Here is a 12,422-nt window from a genome sequence, read left to right as displayed (position 1 = left end):
TTCTAAAACATGCATCCGATTGAGTTGTAACTTTGCACAGTTTCAACCAAAACACTTAAATATGCATTCCGCGCGTTAGCTAGTTCAGAATACCGTTGTGAAAGATTTTTTCTAGAATTTTATCCTCGGATTCTACGTTACAGAACATTACCTCGCTATCTCAACGACTTGCAGGCCGTTGCCGAGGAAATTGAGCGAGAACAATAGCCTATGGAGATGTCTTTAGTACAAAATATATTGCTTAGTAAAATAATTTCGTAACTAAGTGCTAACGATGGATAACATGTTCGTTGAATATATATAAAATTAAATACATCGCCCGTCTGTATGCCTGTAAGGAGCTTATACTTCGTCTTCTATAAAACGTTGTATATATTTATATAAAAAAATGATGTTCGTATATATAATTGAGATTAATAGACTTCGACACCGTTTGCCCGGTCACCTTGAAAGTTGAAGATGTATTTTTTTTAATATTGTTATAATGTCCACTTTATTGCAACTCGTCGCCAGGTGACGTTGCAATAAATGAGTATTGGCATATATACACAGGTGTGCTAATGTCTGCTTTGAGTTTGCTAGTTAAGTATTAATATTTCTATCTCATTCAATTACGCCTTTTTCATGCAGTGGAAACCATCAGAAACCCCTGGGGGGAAACCGGGCTATGTGGGATTCTAACTCACTGTTTCAATTGGCTGCTATGGTACGAAGGCTCTTGCCGTAATGTGCTCCGCTCGTGGTTCGGTGGAGCTCTTCTCAGACGGTTTAGGTAATCCCGCCCCCCGCACTCCTTACTAGTGCGTAGTACGAAGCCACCCCGGCTCGCCAGGGCCGTCTAAAATCGGACAAGTAACGCCCGTCCTCACGCTTTCACGGCCCCAGATTCACTTATCTTTTAAGTCCCGGGCGTCGAGGCTTATTCAACTACGCCTATCCACATAAAGGACATTTCGTAAGGAGTTTTAGAATAGAACCAAGATCTGAATTTAATATTCCATAAGTGTAACGTTATTCTTATCCCAAACAATATACTGATCAAAGAACAGCCGTCAATACACATAACTTCCAAAACAAAAACAAAAAAAAATGTTATGAATAAATGATAAATGACATGAGATAAAAATTAAAAAGTTATTTTTAAATATCCAATACTTGAATGCAGTTTTGACATATATCGCTTTATGTTTGTATTAAGTGATAATTATTATATAAATATCATTTGTTTATCATTTGTTATGATATTATTTTTTATCTCACGCTTTAATAATATAACTATTTCAAGTTTGTATGGATAACAGTGTACTGCACGCTTTCATTGGCCAACTAAGAGCCGTTAATTCTGTTGCAATCGCTTTCACGACTATAACGTTCAACTTTATTTATTTATTTAAATTAAAAAGTTAATTTTTGATATACATGTAAATGACATTGTTCAATTAAATAAAGTAAGATAAAATGTTACAAAATTAAGTACGTAATTGTTTAATATAATTATAGGAGTTTATTCTAAAGTAGATTTCTCATGTTGTAGACAAAACGCAACCGGAAAAAATAGATTAAAGGGGTAAGGGCTAACTAATGGTGGTACTAATTTAATATGAAAAAATGTACATTTCTTGACTGTAAAAATATATAATGTCCACATTACTAATACTAGGCGTATTGTGTGGTCGAAAATTATACAGAGGTTTGACAATGATAGGTATGGTAGTCGGGGTCATTGCAACTTTAAGTCGCGAGTATGATTATACTCTAACATAGTAATCATAGATTTTAATGTCTTAACTAAGATGTCTCCGTAGCTCGTCGTTCCTGCTCAATTTAACCGACAAAGGTCTGAGAGTCTCAGCAAGAGGTAAAGATACGTAACGTGGACTTTGGAAAAAATATACTATTATCTTAATGAGAGTCTTATAATGAGAATTAGTAAGATTAGCTACTATTTTGTATATGGGACAGCTAGCTGAACTTAGAAACTTGAAATTTAAATTGTATGCTATATTGAAATCAACTTCCTACTATGAAAAGTATATTAGCGTGGACCGCGTGGACCGAGACATACATAATAATATTATGAATGAAGATTTGTTTGTTTGTAATAGATACAATCTTAATTTGTTAAACCTATTATCAGCAATAACATTTTATTTTATTTCAGCAACAATTCTTACAGTGACAAACTGAAATAACTGCGGATAAATCCGCGGGCACAGCTAGTAAATAATAAAACGTATAACACTACGTACAATATTATTAGCTTGGCAAAGTAATGGTATAATAAAAAAATCATTATCGTTATAAATAGTGTTCATTTTTATGTAGCTGTCCATTTACGAGCTTTCTATCGAGTAAATCTTATCTTTAAACCTCATAGGAAAATCATCTCTCACGGGATTGAAAACGGAGGCTATAAAAACGAATGTTTCTTTTTATTATGAAGAATAATACTGAAATAATATACTCTATATATTATTGTAGCTAATATTATCTATCTATACATATAAAAAAATTGGAGTGTCTCTTTGTAATATTAAAATAACCCATTTTTACTAAATGCAAATGTATGTATACACGGTACATATACCAAAATAACATTTTTTACAATTTATGTCTGTCTGTTTGTTCCGGCTAATCTCTGGAACGGCTGAACCGATTTCGATGGGCAGATTTCACTGGCAGATAGCGGATGTAATAAGGAGTAACTTAGGCCAATTTTATTATAGAATTATATATAAAATAAAAATAAAATCACGCTGTAATATCCAAATAACTTAAATTCAAACAAGACGAACGAAGTCGCGGGCACAACTAGTATATATATATGTATATGGTAAATATATTTTGTTGTTATATGTGATTTGATGGGTGCAAAGAGTTTCTTTCCTGTTCTTCTCAGTAGAATATGTAATATAACAGTACAATTACTAGTTAGTGCTAAACATTACTGGAATTGAGGATTCAAAAATGTTACGTATTGGAAATTTACACTTTAGTTTTGATGCTATTGTTTAAAGTAAAAATCGCTCTCTAAGTGTTTCCAATAAAGTTTGGACTTGATTATAATACTTTCTGCTTCGTCGTATGTGTCCGCTCACTGTAGATAATTCCAACCCAATCCAATTTGTTCCGACAGAGATACAATCACAATTGCAAGGTTTATATTTATTTGGTCGTAATAGATGATCAGCTTCTAAATGTTAGGTTAATGTTAAAAACGCAATAAAATGTAATTATACAGTTTTATCGTTTTAACTAAAATCACTTCGTTGATAAACATTTCAAAAATAAACTTTTATAAGTATACTTAAGTACTTGTTTATGCTGTTGGAGAGTTCCTTTGTCTGGAGCCAATCTTCGATCTAGAATCATATCATACTTACCATAAAAATGTACTGTCATCGAAAATGCATCAACATCTTAAATTTTAACTTTTTAGGTTAAGGACAAACTGGTTTCATTTGGTTGGACAATTCAGTTTCGAAGATTTGTCTTAAACAAACTAACAATGGAAGTTAAATAAAAGCTAGTAACAATATGTACGTTTCAAGTCTTTGTAGACAGAGGGGCAGACATAGTTCCAATGCGATTTGTGATGAACTCTAAACACAAACTAAGCATATGAAAAGTGAGGTGCTTGTTAGGTTTTGAACTTTTCATTCCATCATCGGCCATTCGAGCCGAGATGGCCCATGATGATTTCGGTTTCAAACCCAGGCAGGCACCACTGAATTTTCATGTGCTTAATTTGTGTTTATAATTCATCTCGTGCTCGGCGGTGAAGGAAAACATCGCGAGGAAACCTGCATGTGTCTAATTTCAACGAAATTCTGTCACATGTGTATTCCGCCAACCCGCATTGGAGCAGCGTGGTGGAATATGCTTCTTCTCCTCAAAGGGAGAGGAGGCCTTTAGCCCGGCAGTAGGAAAATTAACAGGCTGCCAATGCTAAAAAAAAAATCGGTTTAGATTCACATGTTTTAGCTCCTACACTCTTGGCTATAATGAAATGATACTAAATTAAATAGTAGGTTGTTATTTAACCTAATTCAAATTGATGGTAGTTTTTTATATATTTGTATAATGTAATATATTTTAGTAAATCGAAGTAATAAGTCGACACCGCGAGGAATGTTAAGCGTGATAAAAATTTGATAATGTTGAATTATGGCTGAAAGTTTTGGGTTTAATAAAATTTTGATGGATTAGGTTAGACCGCTCGTAATTTACTTATATATTTTATTATAAAGAAATGCACCGTTTTAATTTTATTTTATAGGTATTAATAAAATTTCATTGCCCACTGACCTGTTAACAATATAATCGGAATTGCGAGGCAGAGCCGCGTGTAATTATATTATAAATCGGACGATTTAACAGTAAATTAAAACACCTTGTTATATATATTTTAAACAATGTAATATTTTTTTTATAATCTCAGAAGGTAGAAATAATCATATTTCAATATAATTACTGCAGATATTATTTTACAAACTAGACAGACTTTATATCTATGAATTTATAAAAGCTTAAAAGTGCTTAGAGATAGATTAAGCAAATATCATGTTTATATTATTTATTTCCTATGCCATTTTTATTTGCAAATTCGAATAAGTCTATATTGACAGTCTCGTTGGTCTAATGGCCTGGTCCGGAGGTCCTAGGTTCAAATACGAAGTCGGGTCGATGAATGTTATTTGTGGTTTTTGTGCCTGGAAGTTGGAACTGTGTAAAATCCCGTGCCTTGGAAAACATGTAACGCTGTTGGTCCTGCGCCTAACCCCTATCTCGGATTTGCCGTCCCATCGGATTATTAGAGTGAGGGAATAGGTCTGTGTAGGCTGGATAGATTGGCCGCTGTAGCCAAAATCGGTCTGCACGACATCATCACATTAGGTTAAGCTGTGATGGTTATTTTTATTGTACTCAAACTATTTTTAAATATAAAAATATTTCGATGTGCGATAGATTTATTGACTTGTGAATGATTTTATTTCGATTTAAATAGGTCATGCTTAAAGAAACTTTTAATTAGGGACATATCGTTTATTTTTGAATTTAGGTCAGAATCATAATAAATTGGTATTTATATTAGGAAGAGTTCGAACTTTACTGGACTAACTGAACTTTACGATATACGTATAATAAAAAAGGAGTTTCTTTCGCCGATTCTCTTAAGGTTTTTAGCATATTAGTATATTTGATTTTTCAGACATGTAGTAGTTTTTATTTACTATAAATCTATCATTCTTGTTTGACTATCAACAAAGTATATGTTTAATAAAGAAATTTCGAATTTTGAATATATTTAAAATTAATTGTATTACTGTACGTTTTTATGAGCACTTCAATCCGGTTTTATGACAAACCCTAATGATCTTGATTATTTCAAAACTTGTCCAGTAATTCTATTGACTCAAGGCTGCTAAGTTAGTCTAGTCGTTGTCATGTCTAGTCACTAGTGATTATTTTTCAAATGGTGGTAGGTCTTGCATTTAAACCACCGAGCCCAGACCAGACCAGACAGTGAGAAGGTATTGAGTTTAATTGTTAGAAAATTCTTCGTAGCAGCCCGTAGCTTGGAAGTTGCCAGTGTTTGCACTCCGTTCTTCAGATAGGAGTAGCTAAGCAAATAAAACAATTTTTTATATATTAATTGTAACGAAAATTATGATAAATCGTTTATAAGTTTAGGTATAAGTTTGAATAATAATCAGTCGTTCCTCCGAACCTGTTATATTCCAACGTACTATAAATACTTATACTCGCAATATCCGCTTCCTTTCGCTGCTCTGAAGTGCTTCGCTGCTCTGAATTGATCTGAATTTAAATAGCATTTTAGAATACACGCCATGTAACAGTGGGATTGCACAGGGGACAAAACAAATGAATATTATTTGAAAATCTCGGGTTCTTATACATGGCATATGAAAATAAAGAAGGGCAGTTTTCAAATGACTTATATGTGTTTAAAAGGTAGCAATCTGTTAATGTCCAAGGGTTAGGTTAAGGCCTTTTCTCCTATTAAAGTTAAGCTTTGGAGATTTTTCCACCACGCTAATCCAATGTGGGAGGATAGGACATGTACGGTTTCCACGCGACATTTTCCGACATTCCTGAGCACGAGGTGCCAATTATATTTGTGTTCATAATTAAATTATTACGATTACCTTGTAAACGAAGTCTTATACCCCGAGGAGGACATCTCCATCTACATATACGCGTATATCTGATGTCACAATGACAAATAATTATTTCACACATACTATATATCTCAATATTTCGACATATTATCCTTTGTTTTTAAAATACGCGAGGCTCAAATTCGCTCACACTGATTTAAATCATTGTGTACTTAAAGTAAAAACATTCTTAAAACATTTATCTTAAACCTTTTCTAGTCGAAACATATGACACATTTCTTTCATGAAAAGATATACGTGCTGATATAAAAATGTATACATAAATTGTTTTCAATTACTTTTTTCCGTTAAAAAAAATCATTCTTTTTATTTTCGGTGAAAATCCATTATAGGTTCGTAACATCGTTCGACTTCGTGGCGTTGAACGAAAATGTAATACTGTAATCCAAAGGGATATCGTGATGTCGAGATAGGTCACACGCTTATAAGGTTAAAAAAATATTAAATTACAAAAATGTATCGTTTCTAGAATCGAAGGGCGTTATCGAAGTAAAGACTTAATGAAGATAAAAACTTATCGATGATTATATTGTTGGTTAATAATGTTTTTAACATTTTGTTGTAAGTTGACATTGATTTTAGACAATTTCTGTCTTCGATATTTTTGCCATTTTGACTGTTCGTGCAGTCACTCATGTATTTCTATGAATTTGTGAGTTATTGTTGGTGAATAACCGACCGACCTGACCTCATTGATCTAGTGACTATATAAGGCACAAATCCCGAGGTTCTGGGCTAAAAAAACAAAACAGACCAATTTAAAGGATATCAAAAATTAAACAAATAGTATGTAATACTGTATTATAAAAAAGTACATAACCATAGTTACAATAATACAAATTAAATAAAAAACATTTTTTTTTTTAAACTAAAGCTTTTGTAAGCATCCCGTTTTTGGACAAAAATGAATCGGTCAGAGCAGTGAGTAGAGCATTACAAGAAGTATGACTCGTAGGGATGTCGGAAAAGCAGTCCCGCCGCGACCGTCGCGAGCGGCGGGTCCCGCTAAAACGTACACGGAATTTTTACGTCAGTAAAATATGATACTGTTTTGATTTGAGGACATGAATTGTATTGATATTATTGATACGATCGTTACGTGAAACAGTGACCTATTTCCAAGGTCGACGATATATTTAACGTTCGGTCGGAATGTGTGATTAATTGATGTGATATAATTACGATCATAATACCTACTTAATGTCTTATATAAATATTTTATTTTAGACTAATTATAAATAGAAATGGCACATAAAGACAAAAAAAAATACTGTATCAAATATAGATCAAATAAATAAAGTAACGATTTTTCATAATCTTAATATATCATGCAAGCTATGGATATTTATTTATAAGTCCCAATAAACAAATAAATAATTATACTATAAAACTTAAAAAAAAAAAAACAAATAAGACAACTGTATCTGAACTGAATTCATAAATATTAGTATTACAGGCAACAATGTTCTTACATTGGATTGACATAGTTAAAGATTACAATAATTCTTCCTTTAGCAAGAATATTGATTAATAATATATAATGTCTAAAACCTTGATTAATTTATATGCCTAGATAGACCGTAAAAGTTGTGAATGCGTTAAAACAAATAGTCCAACGGTTGGTCACTAAGTACACGCACACTAGTAAATTAGTATGACGTCTGACAAATGTCAAGCTTAGGTCTCACGCACACCAAGATAATTAAGCTTGTATTTTTTAGTGCGTCACTATCTACATCTATACACAATTGAAGATAAACAACTGAATTAAGATTTAAAAAATAATAAGAATAATACCTAAACTAAAAAGTACAAGTACAATACAAGCGCAAAACCCTTATCTCTTAACATTGATTAAGCTTTAGTTACTAATAAATCAAACTAACCTTTGCAGATGTTACTTGTGAACCAATCTATCTTAATCATTACGCTACGTCAAGCTCAAGAAATTTAGAGCTAATCTGTTAGGACAAACTCGAAACTCATCTCAGAAGACGACCATGAAATGTTAGAAAATGATAAGCAACATTGCCTATAGTAATTAGTTATCCCATCAAAAACATAAATGTAAAAATGAGAGCCAAGTTAAATATTATGATATATACCTTGGTTGTTGACTTCAACGACAAAAGAAGTGAGATCTAAATTTGTGCCAAGTTAAATAGTCCTTTCTGAAATTTATTTATAACTACATAAATATCATTTCTTCTTATAACTTGGGATAATATATTGTTGCCTAAGGTCTGACTTGGCTAGTTCCCATATACGAATTATATTATAGCCTTCGTAAGTTCTAAGCCTTTACAAATGAATTATAAACACAAATTAAGCATGCAAATATTCAATGGTACTTGTCTAGATATGAACTCGCAATATCTGGTTAAGATTCATGTTTTCTAGTGACTGGACCATCGCAGCTCTTAATGTACGTTAATACTAACTAAGCAATACTGAGCTGTCCTCCATTCTATTAGATGTTCTGAATTATAATTTGTTATTCTAAACACAAACTACAAGTTGTGTTTATAAGCATATATGAACTAGCCAAGTCAGACCTTAGGCAACAATATATTATCCCAAGTTATAAGAAGAAATGATATTTATGTAGTTATAAATAAATTTCAGAAAGGACTATTTAACTTGGCATAAATTTAGATCTCACTTCTTTTGTCGTTGAAGTCAACAACCAAGGTATATATCATAATATTTAACTTGGCTCTCATTTTTACATTTATGTTTTTGATGGGATATCACTACTTTTTGTATATAAATTATTAGTAGGTATTTATTAATAACAAAATTAATACCAAATGGTTTTTGTTCAGCTATTCTATTTTCCTACGTTTACGGGGTAAAATTGTCTTTTTTGTATACGTTCTTATTTTTCTTGTAGGTACCTCTGAAATGTTCGAGTGAATTGCCCATTCAGTGTCCGGATTTTTTTTACGCGTTTTCTGTTTATACTTAATTTGGCCAAGTAGGGGTGGTAATACGTGCGCAGACGGTTGTACTCTACAATAGAGTTCTCTTGTGTTTTAATTTGACTTGGACCTAAATTGATAAGATGTACTCCATCTAAGGTTTTAACTCTGGAGAGGCCAACGTAAGCCTGCTCTTTACTTAATATAGAGGAGCCTATGTCGAAAAGAGCACCGTCAATGCGAAGGCCTTGTAATTTGTGTATAGTAGTAGAATATGCTAAGCAAATAGATAATTGTTTCCTTTGAACATATATGTACATTACTTAATATCTGTAACATGGTTTTGACTTCTAGTTTGCAAATTAAATTATGTTTAAATTGAATTGTTATTTTACCGACGCTATTGCTGTTGTCGACGTCCCCAATGTACCTTCTCTATTTTTCCATTGGACCCATACACCAGTCCTTTGCTGACATCAGCATGCTTGCTCGATACTGTTCTTCCAAGCAATAAGGATCCCCGTTTGTAGCGCTAGAGTACAAACTTAAATCATTCCAGTTACGACATACATAGTCTACTACAGTCACACGAAACCTATTTTATTGTTGTATACTAGTATACTCAAACAAAAAATATGCAGTCGAATAGACTAGGCAGCTTCCATCGGAAGGCATTGAAATAATTCTTATGAGCGCGGTTGCCTCTCGCTCAGACACGTCCGCGTTAAGGTTTAATCGCAACGCTCCTTTCCCACTGCTCCGGCGTCGCATCGCGCGCCGTGTACCGAAATGCCTATTATTATTATTTTTTTAAGTATAATGATTTTGCACCATTGATGTGCGCTAAATGCCAGTTAATAACGTAATAAATACGAAAGTCGGCTATACTCATAAGTACTAAAACGGAAATATTTGGATTTAAAAAACTTAAGGGTGGTATTCAACTTGTTATATATTCACGTGAAGACCTTAAAATCCACATTAAGACGGGCTGTCATAAGTTTTGATTGCTGGTTCTTACATCATTTTTTTTATTACAGTTATTATAGGATTATAGGAACTAAGTATATATTAAGTGTTCCTAAGAGACCCAATAAATGAAAAATTATAATAAAATGATAAAAAATTACCAGTTTCAGATTTTTTCCTTTATATTGGCCTAATTATCTACCTGCATGCCAAATTTGAACTTTCTAGGTCACCTGGAAGTAGGATATAGTTTTGATCTATAGGTCAGTCAGTGATAAAAATGACGATTTTTAGACGTTAATATCTAAATAACCATTTGAGATGCGTTTATGAAATTTGGAACACATATGTATCTCGCGAGTCTCAATATATGAGCCAAATTTGACACATTTATGTCAAATAGTTTTTGAGTTATGAGGAGGTCAAAAGTGGCTCCAAATGGTTCGTGTAATATTACACACGGTGCTGCACGCCAGTTCTGCTATACTAGAACTTGGCTGACACGCTACCGCGTGTCTAGATAGGATATAACGGTCGGCTTGTAATATTTCACAATTGATTTCTTCCAGAATAGTACGCTGGTTTTGGATATTGTACAAATCGTCACAATAAAACAAACTACGTCTTATATTTAGTCTTATTCTCGTGTAAATAGTTTTTATATGTATTATAATAATATAATATGTATTCGTTCATTTATTTTCAAATTTGGTAGTGCAAAATGTTGGCATTGGTTCTAACTATTTCCTTTTTATCATTCATATTCGTTCCTATTATCTAATTAAAAAAAAAATAGATTACTAGATTAGATGCTGGGTTTCAATTCCTAACAAAAATTTGAAATGTTGCTAAACAAGGCTACAATTAATTAAATTATTTAGTTATTTTGAAATATATATGACGAGATGTTCAAAATATTTCAAAAGTAAATTTACTACATTTTTTTTTTTATTTAAGTTTGGAATTCATGATTAAAACGTTATTTTTTTTATAATATTTCAGTTAAAGCGCAATAAAGTTTATGTTTTTACAGTGATTCTCCATCTTTGTAGATATTAGTTAATCTTAAGAGTTTATAGGTAACGAAGTGCATATAAAAAATAAATAACGAAAGACTGACAAGCTTTCCGGTACTTTGAATTTTATTGAACACTTTTATTTGTTAGCTCTGAACAATGAAATGGAGATTTGATTACCTTCAACGAATTCCGTCATACAAAATTCAGATTTATATTTTGACCCGGATGTAAGATAAAACCCCGTTGAACATTAATATCCATTCTAATGTACAAGGGAAAAAGGCTACTAAACAGAAAATATTGTACAAGTACTTCGTTTCATTTGATTATTATTAAACCGAGCGACACTAGCAAACAAAATCTATTGAATTGTGACCCACGATACAGAAACGATACCTAGTGGGTACCACCGGATACATTAGCAACTTTAATTTTGAATTTTAGATTACTTTATTAATTAAACACATTTTTACACAAACACTTTATTTTAAGCATGTGTAGGTAATCATTTATTGCACACATTCATACAAGACTTCTTACTTAAGCTTCTGTACATTTTTAGCAAGAATTTTCTTACCAGGTAATTTGTTTTTTTCTTATGAAGTTTACGGAGCAAAAGTAGAAAGAAATGTAAATAATATTCATCATAGTTCTTCCAATATTTAACTTTGACTTGACTTACTCGTACTATTAAGACGTAGGTTTCGATCAATGTTACAGTACAGTGAGCGCAAAGGAGGTCACTGTAAAGTAGAAGTCCATTACTGTAAGCAAACATCAATTTATATGAACCGAGTTTGGACGTGTATAATTTTAGCTACGAGTACATATTTCCCAATAATAATAAATTAAGTACCACCAATCACTCATACACATAAATATGCGTCAACTAAAGGGTTTTAGAGCCGAGATGGCCCAGTGGTTAGAACGCGTGAATCTTAACCGATGATACCGGGTTCAAACCCAGGCAAGCACCACTGAATTTCATGTGCTTAATTTGTTTATAATTCATCTCGTGCTCGGCGGTAAAGGAAAACATCGTGAGGAAACCTGCATGTGCATAAACTATCATAATTGTTTTCTTCATATAATTTAATAATAACCATATTTGTAATAATTATTATTATAAAGTCAGAACATCAACATCGCATCGCGCAAAACGATGTAGATCCCTATCTATATAAAATACTTCTTCGAAGAACCTTGTTAGCACTCTTACCAAATAGTAATATATTTTGCAGTAAAGTCCTACTTTATAATACTACTGTGAATCTTAATTAGATATAGTATCATGATAGAATGCACCAAGT

The 12,422-nt window shown here is 32.3% G+C and overlaps 1 protein-coding gene across 2 annotated transcripts in view; it reads left to right on the top strand.

The window, feature by feature from the left end:
• LOC125071746 (flotillin-2) overlaps window positions 1–12,422 on the top strand; it is a 251,237-nt gene that overhangs the window by 224,177 nt on the left and 14,638 nt on the right. The window lies entirely within an intron of this gene.

This window comes from Vanessa atalanta, chromosome 20 (genome assembly GCF_905147765.1).
Source record: "Vanessa atalanta chromosome 20, ilVanAtal1.2, whole genome shotgun sequence".
In the NCBI taxonomy this organism is placed as follows: Eukaryota; Metazoa; Arthropoda; class Insecta; order Lepidoptera; family Nymphalidae; genus Vanessa; species Vanessa atalanta.
Note: the sequence above shows the minus strand (reverse complement) of the source record. Positions and strands in the feature narration are given on the sequence as shown.